This window comes from Somniosus microcephalus, unplaced genomic scaffold (genome assembly GCF_052327205.1).
Source record: "Somniosus microcephalus isolate GS21.2 unplaced genomic scaffold, FLI_Smic_1.0 scaffold37, whole genome shotgun sequence".
In the NCBI taxonomy this organism is placed as follows: Eukaryota; Metazoa; Chordata; class Chondrichthyes; order Squaliformes; family Somniosidae; genus Somniosus; species Somniosus microcephalus.
In genome coordinates, this window is record NW_028225224.1 from 804,161 (window position 1) to 817,414 (window position 13,254).

The 13,254-nt window shown below is 49.9% G+C and overlaps 2 protein-coding genes and 1 pseudogene across 4 annotated transcripts in view; 2 read left to right on the forward strand and 1 right to left on the reverse strand.

Moving 5' to 3' along the window:
• LOC147083856 (uncharacterized) overlaps nucleotides 1–13,254 on the forward strand; it is a 131,811-nt gene that overhangs the window by 65,798 nt on the left and 52,759 nt on the right. The gene's annotated exons all lie outside the window — the stretch shown is intronic.
• The window catches only part of LOC147083857 (uncharacterized), a 223,731-nt gene that overhangs the window by 10,374 nt on the left and 200,103 nt on the right, over nucleotides 1–13,254 (reverse strand). The gene's annotated exons all lie outside the window — the stretch shown is intronic.
• On the forward strand, nucleotides 9,736–11,787 carry LOC147083858 (dehydrogenase/reductase SDR family member 4 pseudogene; annotated as a pseudogene).

Consider the following 13,254-nt stretch of genomic DNA (forward strand, 5'->3'; position numbering starts at 1 on the left):
GATCTCGTACTGTGGCCATGTCATTGACCGGGAGGGGCTTCATAAGTCTCCTGACAAGATTGAGGCAGTTGTAAAGGCTCCCGCTCCGGAGAATGTCTCTCAGTTGAGGTCGTTTCTAGGATTAATTAACTATTACCATAAATTTCTGCCAAATCTATCCACGGTACTGCACCCGTTAAACGCTCTTTTACAGAAAGGGGTACCATGGGAATGGGGCGAAAACTGTAAGAAGGCATTTCACAAAAGCAAAGAATTGATCACCTCAGAGGAAGTGTTGGCTCACTTCAACCCGACACTGCCTATTCGGTTGGCTTGTGATGCTTCTCCATATGGTATTGGGGCAGTACTCTCACACAAGTTGCCAAATGGCACGGAAAGGCCAGTCGCGTTTGCATCCAGATCATTGACCTCCGCTGAGCGCAACTATGCGCAGATCGATAGGGAGGCTCTTAGCCTTGTATGGGGAGTGAAGAAGTTTAATCATTACCTGCAGGGCCAAAAATTCACACTTCTGACAGACCATCAACCGTTAGTATCCATTTTTAACCCTAAGAAGGGTGTTTCGGTGATGGCAGCGCAGCGTCTCCAGAGATGGTCTCTTTTCCTAGGGGCACATCAATATCAAATAGAATTCAAAGGTACGAAACAGCATGGCAATGCTGATGGGCTGTCGCGCCTGCCACTACCTGAAGAAGAAGACATGACGAAAGTTGACCCTGTTGAGTTATTTCATTCGACCATCATCGAGTGTTTACCAGTCACCAATGCAAGTATTGAAAGAGAAACCAGGAACGACCCGACACTGTCCAGAGTCTACGAGGTGACAGTGATAGGATGGCCAACACGGGGTGATCCTCTGTTACCGGCATTTTCGGCAAGGCGAGACCAGCTGTCCGTCTGCCATGGTACTTTGATGTACGGGACAAGAGTGATTATTCCTCCCAAGTTAAGGGAAAGAGTTTTAAACGAACTGCATGAAGGTCATCTGGGGGGAGTTAAAATGAAAAGTCTTGCTAGGGCTTATGTATGGTGGCCGGGTATTGACCAACAGATTGAGGAGTTAACGAAAAGCTGCGCTGGGTGCCAAAAAGTGCAAAATGCACCTCCGATAGCACCGCTACACCCATGGGAATGGCCTTCAGCCCCATGGCAACGCATACACATTGACTTTGCTGGTCCATTCATGGACTCCATGTTCCTAATCATGGTGGACGCACATTCCAAATGGCCAGAAGTCATCAAGATGAATACCACTACTTCAGAAAAGACAATTGCGGTGTTAAGAACAATATTCGCAAGGAACGGATTGCCAGAACAGATCTGTTCGGACAACGGACCACAGTTTGTATCGGAAGAATTCTGACAATTCTTAAAAGAAGAATGGAGTAAAACATTATACCTCTGCCCCATATCATCCGGCGACAAACGGGTTGGCTGAAAGATTTGTCCAGACATTCAAAAAGGCAATTAAGGCCATGAACGATGATCAGATTCCGCTGCAACACAAGGTCGACAAGTTCCTGATGTCATATCGAAACGCCGATCATGCAGTGACTAACCAAAGTCCTGCCATGATGTTTTATAACAGGAGGTTGCGGTCCAAGTTGGACTTGTTAAAACCAAATGTGCGGAGGGAAGTGGAAAACAAACAGTTTCGGCATATTAACAACAAGACCACTCGAACTTTCGACATAGGACAACCAGTGTTGGCAAGGGGCTATGGAAACGAAAAATGGCAGTCCGGAACAATTCGGGCCAGACAAGGACCTCTGATGTACACAGTAGATATTGGTCATAATGTGATAAGGCGTCATGCGGATCAACTGGTAGAGTCGAGAGCAAGGGTCGAACCCATGGTTGTGACAGAGACAACTGTGGAAGACGTTAATGAACCTGAAGCATCTACCTCGGCAGGGAATGTACTTGATGATGATGACACCCAATACATTGGAAACCAAATAGAGGAGGCACCTCAACAACAAGAATCAGAGACTACTGAGAGGCGTTATCCAAGCCGCATCAGAAAGCCTCCTGAGAGACTGAACCTTTGAACTGTTATACCTGAAGTTATATATGTATATATGTTATTATGTTATGTTAAATGGGGATATGACTGTTAAGCTAAAAAGGGAGGATTGTGGTGTATGTAACCTGTTCCACCTTAAGAGAACTTAAGCCTGTTCCACCTTAAGAGATGTACTACTTTCTCTGGCTGCTGTATACGTAATACCGGTGGTGACCACACCGGTATATAAGCACTGTGTAGTAATATTGTATTCAGTATAGTCCCTACCTCCAACCAGTAAAGACCTGTTGAATTTACTCTTGTAGTCTGTGTAGTAATTATCACTATAACACACAGACTTAACAACATTCACCCTGTTTTCAAAAAGGCTTTTGAGAAACTGCCTGAACTTTCTTCCGATGTAGATGATAGCAAAAGAGGAACTGTGTGGTACGTTCGAGCCAAACCTATCACCCTGTGTCCTGGAGGAGTGGCTAGAATCCCTGGGATACCAAAATTCCCTGGAACGCCAGGTACTGAAGCCATTCTGATAGAGTCACCTGATGATCCTGCAGAAGAGTCACGGTTTCCAAATGAGCTTCTGGTGAGACCAGAGTTGCAGACCCCGACAGCTGTGATGTCAAGGAGAGTTACAGTGACCGTGAGGAATATGTCAGGCAAAGGAATCACATTGAGGAAAGGAATGCCGATTGCGCATCTGTTTCCTGTAAATGTGCTGTCGTCACATGTGAAGGAAGAGTCCAAAGTTAACTCAACCGGAGATCTGACACCCTCCTCCTTCAACTTTGGAGATTCATTCGTTCCTAAAGAATGGAAGGACCGATTAGTCAGGAAGATGATGGAGCGGAGAGGAGTTTTCTCTACTCATGAGTTTGATGTTGGTTGTAGTAAGAGTACTCGCCATTCTATCAGAATTACCGAGGATAAACCCTTTCGGGAGAGGTCTCGACGGCTGGCACCAGCTGACATCGAAGCAGTGAGACAGCACCTGTCGCAGTTAAAAGAAGCTGAGATCATTACCGAGTCCAGGAGTCCTTATGCATCTCCTATAGTGGTGGTGAGGAAAAAGAATGGAAAGATTCGGATGTGTGTGGACTTTAGGACGCTTAACAGACGTACTATTCCCGACCAATACACCGTTCCAAGAATTGAGGATGCACTGGCTTGTCTTAATGGAAGCAAGTGGTTCAGTGTGTTGGATCTCAGAAGTGGATACTACCAAATACCGATGAGTGAATCGGACAAAGAAAAGACAGCCTTTATATGTCCAGTTGGGTTCTACCAATTTGAAAGGATGCCACAGGGAGTTTCAGGCACTCCAGCAACTTTTCAAAGAATAATGGAACAAACAGTTGGGGACATGAACTTGCTCGAAGTATTGGTGTACTTGGATGATATCATTGTGTTTGGGGCAACCCTTGAAGAACACGAAGCTCGGTTGCTGAAAGTGCTTGGTCGCCTGGAGGATGCAGGTCTCAAGCTATCATTGGACAAGTGTCAGTTTGCCAAACATCCGTGTCCTATGTGGGGCATATTGTATCACAGGATGGAGTAGCCACAGATCCATCCAAGATCGAAGCTGTTACCACATGGCCCAAACCAAACACAGTGACTGCCTTGCGGTCATTTCTTGGGTTCTGCGGATATTACAGGTGCTTTGTGCAGGATTACTCCAAAGTGGCCCATCCTCTGAATCAGCTGCTGGCTGGTTACCTCCCACCAGCCGAGAGGAAGAAAAAGGCTAAAGGTAAAGAGAACAAGGACTACTTCAAACCCTCTGAGCCTTTTGGTGTTAGATGGGATGAGAAATGCGAAGAGGCCTTTCACACCTTAAAGCAAAGTCTTACTCAAGCCCCCGTGTTGGCTTTTGCAAACCCACAGCTGCCATATGTGCTACACGTGGATGCCAGTCAAGAAGGGTTGGGTGGTGTGTTGTATCAGGACCAAGGAGCAGGGCTGAGACCCGTAGCGTTCATCAGTCGCAGTCTTACGCCATCAGAGCGTAACTACCCAGCTCATAAGCTAGAATTCTTGGCATTGAAGTGGGGGGTGGTGGATAAGCTGCAGGATTATCTGTATGGAGCGAAGTTTGAAGTGAGGACAGACAATAATCCATTAACCTATGTGTTGACTTCGGCAAAACTTGATGCCACCGGCCACCGCTGGCTTGCTGCACTATCTGCTTACGACTTTAGTCTCAGGTACAGACCTGGGAACCAGAACATTGATGCAGATGCTCTGTCTCGTCGCCCACACTACCAGAAACCAGAGTGGAAAGATGTTGCTTCAGCAGATGTGAAAGTAATGTGTCAGACGTCTGTGGTATCTGGACCAAAGAATTCATTTCATGCCCGAGAGATTGACCACTTGGGAGCGTCAATGCATGCTATTCCCCAGGCATTTTGCAACCTTTCCAGTTTGGATGTACAAAACTTACCCATGTTGTGTTCATCTGAAATATCCAAAGCACAACAGGAGGATCCCTGTATTCATGAGGTGTTTTCAGCTCTCCGTCTGGGTGATATTACACAGATCGACAAATCAAAACATCCTGACTGTCATCTGCTCCTAAGAGAATGGGACCACTTGGAAATTAAAGAGGGAGTGTTGTGTAGAATCACTCACCCACCCACTAAACCATGTCATTCACAGTTGGTCCTGGCTGAAAAGTACAGGGAAATAGTGATGAAGTCTTTGCATGATGACACAGGTCATCTGGGAGTAGATAAGACCTATGGGTTGGTCAAGGACAGATTCTATTGGCCGCGTATGAAGTCTGCGGTTGAGGAGTTCTGCAAGTCCTGTGCACGCTGTGTCCAGAGAAAGACTTTACCTAAAAGAGTTGCTCCTCTGTTTCACATGCAAAGTGATGGACCTCTAGACCTTGTCTGTATGGATTTTCTGTCCATCGAACCCGATTCCAGCAATACCGCAAATGTCTTGGTCATTACAGGTCATTATACTCGCTACGCCCAAGCTTTTCCCACAAAGGATCAGAAAGCATCCACCGTTGCCAAAGTGTTGTGGGAGAAATACTTCATCCACTATGGACTGCCAAAGTGAATACACAGTGATCAAGGTAGAGACTTTGAAAGTAGACTTATACATGAGTTGTTGTCCATGCTCGGGATTGAGAAGTCAAGAACAACTCCATACCATCCTCAGGGAGATCCTCAACCTGAGCGGTTTAACCGTACTTTGTTAGACATGCTTGGAACGCTGGATTCAAAGCGAAAGAACAAGTGGAGTCGGCACATTGGACATCTTGTTCATTCTTATAATTGTACCCGAAATGACGCTACTGGTTTTTCACCGTACTACCTCATGTTTGGACGTGAAGCGAGGATGCCGGTGGATTTGTGTTTCGGAGTATCCAGTGATGGCACATCACAGAGAACTTACCTCAAGTATGTGTCTGACATGAGAAAGGAATTGCAAGCTGCTTATGAACTTGCTGAGTCTGTTTCTGCCAAACAGAATAAAGGAAATAAGCAGAGGTATGACCAGAAGATCTGTTTTTCCCAACTCATGCCTGGTGACCGAGTTCTCATACGGAACCTAGGACTTCAAGGGAAACATAAGTTAGCAGACCGCTGGGCTTCTACACCTTACATTGTTGAAAGTCAAATGTCACAACTACCTGTGTTTCGGCTAAAACCTGCAGGTGGGAATGGACCCATAAAAATACTGCACTGGAATCATATCCTGCCATTGGGACAGCAAGTGCGTCTGGATCCGCCAGCGGATAATGAGCCGACACCTAGTAGGAGAACACTGCAGAGAAGAAGAAGGAAAAAAACGAGAAACCAGGAAAACTTTGTTCCAGAAGACAGAAAACCCATGACACAGTGTGTGGATCATGAGGAACCTGATGAGTCGGAAGATGAAGAATGGGATCTATGGTACGACCTCCCAGAAAGACGCATAAGACAGAATCTGGATGAATTGTCTGAACCATTTAGCTCAGACTTGGACATGGTCTGGGAAGAACCAGATGCTTCCGAGAAGGAGATAAAAGAGACTGAAAGGCATGATAACAAAGGAACCAACGCCTCCAACGTAGTTGAAAGAACTGAAGACCGGGTATCTGAAATAAGGAGCTCACAGCGAGTTAAGAAGGTTCCTGAAAGATTGACATACAGTACACTAGGAGTGCCAAGTGTAATGATAGCCCCTACGGTTCGATATGTTACCTCCCTTTATACATGGTTGGGAAGCATGCAACCACTTATGTGTAAAGTTCATTAGTCATGGGGACATGCCTATATTTGATAGGGGGGGAGTGTAATACCCACTGGAAATGTTATGTACGCTAAGTATGGTTATCAATCTTTAACTTAGACACTGTATTATCATTGTTATAAATCCCTGGGTTAAAGTTGCCCATGTGAAGGTACGGCAAGAACTTTTAAGGACACAATGTGACTAAGAGCAGACTTTCCATAATTCTGCACCAGTATCAACTGTTGCAGACAGTGAGGCTGCGCAGTCTCCAGGCAGAAACCCCAGGAGGAAGGGGTGGAGTCGGGTTTTTCGAGCGGGAAACGCGAGCGACTGGAAGAAAAGAGGGCAGGAGCTCTGAAAAGAGGGCTCAGGAGGCAAATGGCTGCCGCATCCCATCCCGGGCTTCCAAACTCGGCCGCCGCCCTTCGTATTAGTAGCTCTGCATCCAGAACTCAAAGTGGGATTCAGTGATCGTGAAGAGAATTCAACGAAGGGGTTCGGAGTCGTAAGTCTTGCAGACATTATACATACCATGAGCTCCAACTTAAGTGCGCCAACGAAAGAGTGCACTCGAATTTGGACACAGGGACAGATTCTCCTTTGAATCCATATAAATGGAGAATGTATGTTTATTATGTCTAGATTCATTCTAATGTATGCAAATGTCTAATTTAGGTCATTGACCCGTAATCTTCTTATACTGTCTGACGTTAAAACTATAAAGTAAGATAATTAGAATTAAGCCATTGTAGTAGTGATCTCCTTACTGGACTATAGAATACTGTCTACAACAGAGACCACATCTCACATATATCTAGAGAACCGTGAAGGGGTTACATCTGTATCTAACCCGTGCTGTTCCTGCCCTGGGAGTGTTTGATGGGACAGTGTAGAGGGAGCTTTACTCTGTATCTAACCCATGCTGTACCTGCCCCAGGGGTGTTTGATGGGACAGTGTAGAGGGACCTCTACTCTGTATCTAACCCGCGCTGTACCTGCCTTGGGAGTGTTTGATGGTTCATTGCAGAGGGAGTTTTACTGTGTATATAACCCGTGCTGTACCTGCCCTGGGAGTGTTTGATGGGACAGTGTAGCGGGAGCTTTATTCTGTATCTAACCCGTGCTATACCTGCCCTGGGAGTGTTTGATGGGACAGTGTAGAGGGAGCTTTACTCTGTATCTAACCCATGCTGTACCTGCCCTGGGAGTGTTTGATGGGACAGTGTAGAGGGAGCTTTACTCTGTATTTTACCCGTGCTGTACCTGAACTGGCAGTGTTTGATGGGACAGTGTAGAGGGAGCTTTACTCTGTATCTAACTCATGCTGTACTTGTCCTAGGAGTGCTTGATGGGAAAGTGTAGGGGCTGCTTTACTCTGTATCTGACCCATGCTGTCCCTGCCCCAGGGGTGTTTGATGGGACGGTGTAGAGGGACCTTTACTCTGTATCTAACCCGTGCTGTACCTGCCCTGGGGGTGTTTGATGGGACAGTGTAGAGGGAGCTTTACTCTGTATCTAACCCGTGCTGTACCTGCCCTGGGAGTGTTTAATGGGACAGTGTAGTGGGAGCTTTACTCTGATTCTAACCCATGCTGTTCCTGCCTTGGGAGTGTTTGATGGGACATTGTAGAGGGAGCTTTACGCTGTATATAACCCATGCTGTACCTGCCCTGTGAGTGTTTGATGGGACAGTGTAGAGGGAGATTTATTCTGTATATAACCCGTGCTGTACCTGCCCTGGCAGTGTTTGATGGGGCAGTGTACAGGGAGCTTTACTCTGTATCTAATGCGTGCTGTACCTGTCCTGGTAGTGTTTGATGGGACAGTGTAGAGGGAGCTTTACTCTGTATCTAACACGTGCTGTACCTGCCCTGGGAGTGTTTGATGGGACAGTGTAGAGGGAGCTTTACTCTGTATCTAACCCGTGTTGTACCTGCCCTGGGAGTGTTTGATGGGACAGTGTAGAGGGAGCTTTACTCTGTATATAACCCGTGCTGTACCTGCCCTGGGAGTGTTTGATGGGACAGTGTAGAGGGAGCCTTACTCTGCATATAACCCATGCTGTACCTGCCCTGGCAGTGTTCGATGGGGCAGTGTAGAGGGAGCTTCACTCTGTATCTAACCCATGCTGTACCTGCCCTGGGAGTGTTTGATGGGAAAGTGTAGAGGGAGCTTTACTCTGTATCTAACCTGTGCTGTACCTGCCCTGGGAGTGTGTGCTGGGGACAGTGTAGAGGGAGCTTTACTCTGTATCTAACTCATGCTGTACCTGCCCTGGGAGTGTTTGATGGGACAGTGTAGAGGGAGCTTTACTCTGTATTTAACCCGTGCTGTACCTACACTGGAAGTACTTGATGGGACAGTATAGAGGGAACTTTACTCTGTAACTTACCCATGCTATAACTGCCCTGGGAGTGTTATATAGGACAGTGTAGAGGGAGCTTTACTCTGTATCTAACCTGTGCTGTACCTGCCCTGGGAGTGTTTGATGGGACAGTGTAGAGGGAGCTTTACTCTGTATCTAACCTGTGCTGTACCTGCCCTGGGAGTGTTCACTGGGACATTGTAGAGGGAGCTTTACTCTGCATCTAACCCGTGCTGTACCTGCCCTGGGAGTGTTTGATGGGACAGTGTAGAGGGAGCTTTACTCTGCATCTAACCCGTGCTGTACCTGCCCTGGGAGTGTTTGATGGGACAGTGTAGAGGGAGCTTTACTCTGTATCTAACCCGTGCTGTACCTGCCCTGGGAGTGTTTGATGGGACAGTGTAGAGGGAGCTTTACTCTGTTTCTAACCCGTGCTGTACCTGCCCTGGAAGTGTTTGATGGGACAATGTAGAGGGTGATTTACTCTGTATCTAACCCGTGCTGTACCTGCCCTGGGAGTGTTTGATGGGACAGTGTAGAGGGTGATTTACTCTGTATCTAACCCGTGCTGTACCTGCCCTGGGAGTGTTTGATGGGACAGTGTAGAGGTAGCTTTACTCTGTATCTAACCCGTGCTGTACCTGCCCTGGGAGTGTTTGATGGGACAGTGTCGAGGGAGCTTTACTCACCCTGCTTGTTATATCCTGATGAACTCTTAGTAAAATTGCAATTTAGCTCCATTTGTCCATGTTTGGATCAAGGTTTGTAATGAGGTCGGCGGTGGGATTCGATCCCGGACTCTCTGACTCAGAGGCGAGGGCACTGCCCGCCCCGCCCCCGTTTGTTGCTCATTCGTTGGCCAAGAGGTTGCTGAGTGACATGCGGGTTATCCAATGGCGAGCCGCGGCGCTGAGGGTGGGCGGGACTCTAACCCGGGACCCTGTGACTCGGAGGCGAGGGCGCTGCTCACTGAGCCATTGGCTGACAATTGGAGCCGGGCTCCCGCCCCGCCCCTCCACCGTTTGTTGCTCATTCATTGGCCAAGAGGCTGCTGAGTGACATGTGGGTTATCCAATGACGAGCGGCGGCGCTGAGGGTTGGCGGGGCCTAGAAGGACGGGGAGGAAAGCGGCGCCGCCATTTTCTGCCTCGCCGCTCCGGGCGCCCTCCCCTCGGTGCGGTGGTTTGATGGGGCGGGGGGGGGCGGCCGGCCCCTGGGGTAATGTTCTCCGCTGCTCAGCGGCGACCCCGATCAGGGCGATGGATGCTTTCCGTCCGGTGGTTGGAGATAATTAAAGCGCCGTTTCCCGTCTACCGCCGCCATTTTCCTCGCAGCCAAGCAGCCCTGCCCGGCCCTCCCGGGCGCTGATTGGACAGCTTCACCTGGCTGGCTCCTGATTGGCCCCTGGGGACACGTGGGTGGCGCTGGGGAGACTACAAGTCCCAGAGGCCTCGGCGCGGAGGTCGGGCTCCCATTGGCTGAGCCCTGACCCCGCCCATTGAGGGCGGCAGACAAACACTTGACCGAAGAAAGGGGTCAGAGTCCCCGCTGTTGCCACCATGCACCCTGCACTGTTGACTGGCAAAGTGGCCCTGGTGACTGCCTCCACCCGGGGCATTGGGCTGGCCATCGCCCGGCGCCTGGCCCGGGATGGGGCCCGGGTGGTCATCAGCAGCCGCAAGCAGGCCAACGTGGACAGTGCCCTGGGCCAGCTGCGGGCCGAGGGGCTGGAGGTCTCGGGCACCGTCTGCCACGCGGGCAAGCGGGCGGACCTGGAGGAGCTTGTCAGTGGGACACTGAGGCGCCACGGAGCCATCGACATCCTGGTCTGCAACGCCGCTGTCAACCCCTTCGCCGGGAGGACCCTGGACTGCCCGGAGGAGGCCTGGGACAAGATCTTCGAGGTCAACGTCAAGGCCCCCTTCCTCTTGGCCCAGCTGGTGGTGCCACACATGGAGCGGCAAGGTGGGGGCTCCATCGTGCTGGTGAGCTCCACCGCCGGCTACCAGCCCTTCCCCGCCATCGGGCCCTACAGCGTCAGCAAGACAGCGCTGCTGGGCCTGACCAAGGTGCTGGCCGACGAGCTGGGGCCCGCCAACATCCGGGTCAACTGCCTGGCCCCCGGCATCATCAAGACCGACTTCAGCTCCGCCCTGTGGTCAGATGAGGGCTCACGCCGGCGGTTCGAGAAGAGCATCGCCATGCGCCGGATTGGTGAGCCGGAGGAGTGCGCCGGTACAGTCTCCTTCCTCTGCTCGCAGGACGCCACCTACATCACTGGGGAGACCATCGTGGTGGGCGGAGGCTTTCACTGCCGGCTCTGAGCCGACGGGTCGACATTCGAGCTGGGACGCTCTCGATGCTTCTCAATCCAGCTGCCTTCCGGGATCATTCATCGTTCCCCTCAACTCTGTAATCCTCTGCAGCCCTCCAACTGTCTGAGTTCTCTGCGTTCTTCCTACATTGGCCCTCTTGCGCATCCCCCACTTCCTTCACCCCTCCCCATCTCTGTAACCTTCTCCGGCGGCCCCACAACCCTGCGCTCCTCTAATTCTGGCCTCTTGTGCATCCCACACTTCCTTCGCCCCTCCATCGACGGCCGTGCCTTCAGCTCTCCCGGCCCTAAGATCTGGAATCCCCTCCCTAAACCTCTCTACTTCTCTCTCCTCCGTTAAGATGCTCATTTAAACCTACCTCCATGACCAACCTGTCCAAATATTTCCTTGTGTGGCTCGGGGTCAAGTTTGTGTCTGGTTGACGCTCCTGTGAAGCGCCTTGGGACATTGTGCTATGTTAAAGGCGCTATATAAATTCGTCATGTTGTATATGTGACTCCAGTCTCGCAACAACATTGTTGACTCTTAATTACCATCTGAAGTGGCCTAGTCAGCAACTCAGTTGTATCAAACCTTTACAACGATGAAGGTCCACCACCACCTTCTTGGGCCAACTGGGGAATGGGGAAATAAATGCCGGCCTTGCCAGTGACACTCATTTCTCACGAATGAACTAATAGAAAAAACTTGTGGCATTGCTTGGCCAAACTTGCCAATTCTTTCTTCGTGTGTCAACTGCAACTGGAGAGCGGTATCAAGATGCCCAGCAAATAATCACAATCAAAGTGTGGATTCTGCAGGAGGTGTCCTGTCAATAAAATCTAGAAACCATTGAACACGATTCCTGTCGTTTTCATTCTCGCAATTCTATCTGGAGATGCAGAAAGAAAAGAACGACTTGCATTTCTATAGCGCCTTTTGTTAAGCAACCTCCTTTCCCCTCTGGCTCACAACAACACGTTTCCAGTAAGCACGAGACTTCGTAGTGGAGTATACGGAACAGACGTTACTGTGCATCAATAAAGGTGATCGGTCATCACAGAGAGTGACTTTACCCGTTTCTGTATCTTTTGAGTACACTCTGGCAAACTGTTGAAAACCATGCTCCTTTTATACACCATAATAATATATTTTAACTACATCAAAGGAAAATGACAAAATAACCTGGCCCAGAAATTCGGGTCTCCACGGGTGAGTACGCGCTGGGTACTCACCCGTAGGCCCAACGGAAGTGCCGGTTTCATGCATGCGTCGGCAGGAAACCTGAGCGGCAGAGCGGGGTATAAAAGTCCCCAGAGACCAGGTAAGGCCTCACAGCGTCGGCGGGAAACCTGAGCGGCAGAGCGGGGCTATAAAAGGCCCCAGAGACCAGGTAAGGCATCACAGCGTCGGCGGGAATCTCGAGCAGCAGAGCGGGGCTATAAAAGGCCCCAGAGACCAGGTAAGGCCTCACAGCGTCGGCGGGAATCTCGAGCAGCAGAGCGGGGCTATAAAAGTCCCAGAGGCCAGGTAAGGCCTCACAGCGTCGGCGGGAATCCTGAGCGGCAGAGCGGGGCTATAAAAGTCCTAGAGGCCAGGTAAGGCCTCACAGCGTCGGCGGGAATCCTGAGCGGCAGAGCGGGGCTATAAAAGTCCCAGAGACCAGGTAAGGCCTCACAGCGTCGGCGGGAATCCTGAGCGGCAGAGCGGGGCTATAAAAGTCCCAGAGACCAGGTAAGGCCTCACAACGTCGGCGGGAATCCTGAGCGGCAGAGCGGGGCTATAAAAGTCCCAGAGACCAGGTAAAGCCTCACAGCGTCGGCGGGAATCCTGAGCGGCAGAGCGGGGCTATAAAAGTCCCAGAGACCAGGTAAGGCCTCACAGCGTCGGCGGGAATCCTGAGCGGCAGAGCGGGGCTATAAAAGTCCCAGAGACCAGGTAAGGCCTCACAGCGTCGGCGGGAATCTCGAGTGGCAGAGCGGGGCTATAAAAGTCCCAGAGACCAGGTAAGGCCTCACAGCGTCGGCGGGAATCCTGAGCGGCAGAGCGGGGCTATAAAAGTCCCAGAGACCAGGTAAGTTTTACCAGTCTCCAGTCTCCAGTCTGGAAGGAGAGAGGTAAAAAGTAATCCAAGTGTGACGTCACCAGAAAGCGGGTAAGTGATTGGTTGGTAAGTATTTCTCCCTTTTAAGCTTAAATCTCTTTGGTTTATAGTTTTTAAGGTGTGATATTCACCATCTAGAATCGGGGCAGAGGATATTTAAAAATAATATTAATAAATTTAATTAATTACATAGAATGGGAGATCAGGTGATGTGTTGCTA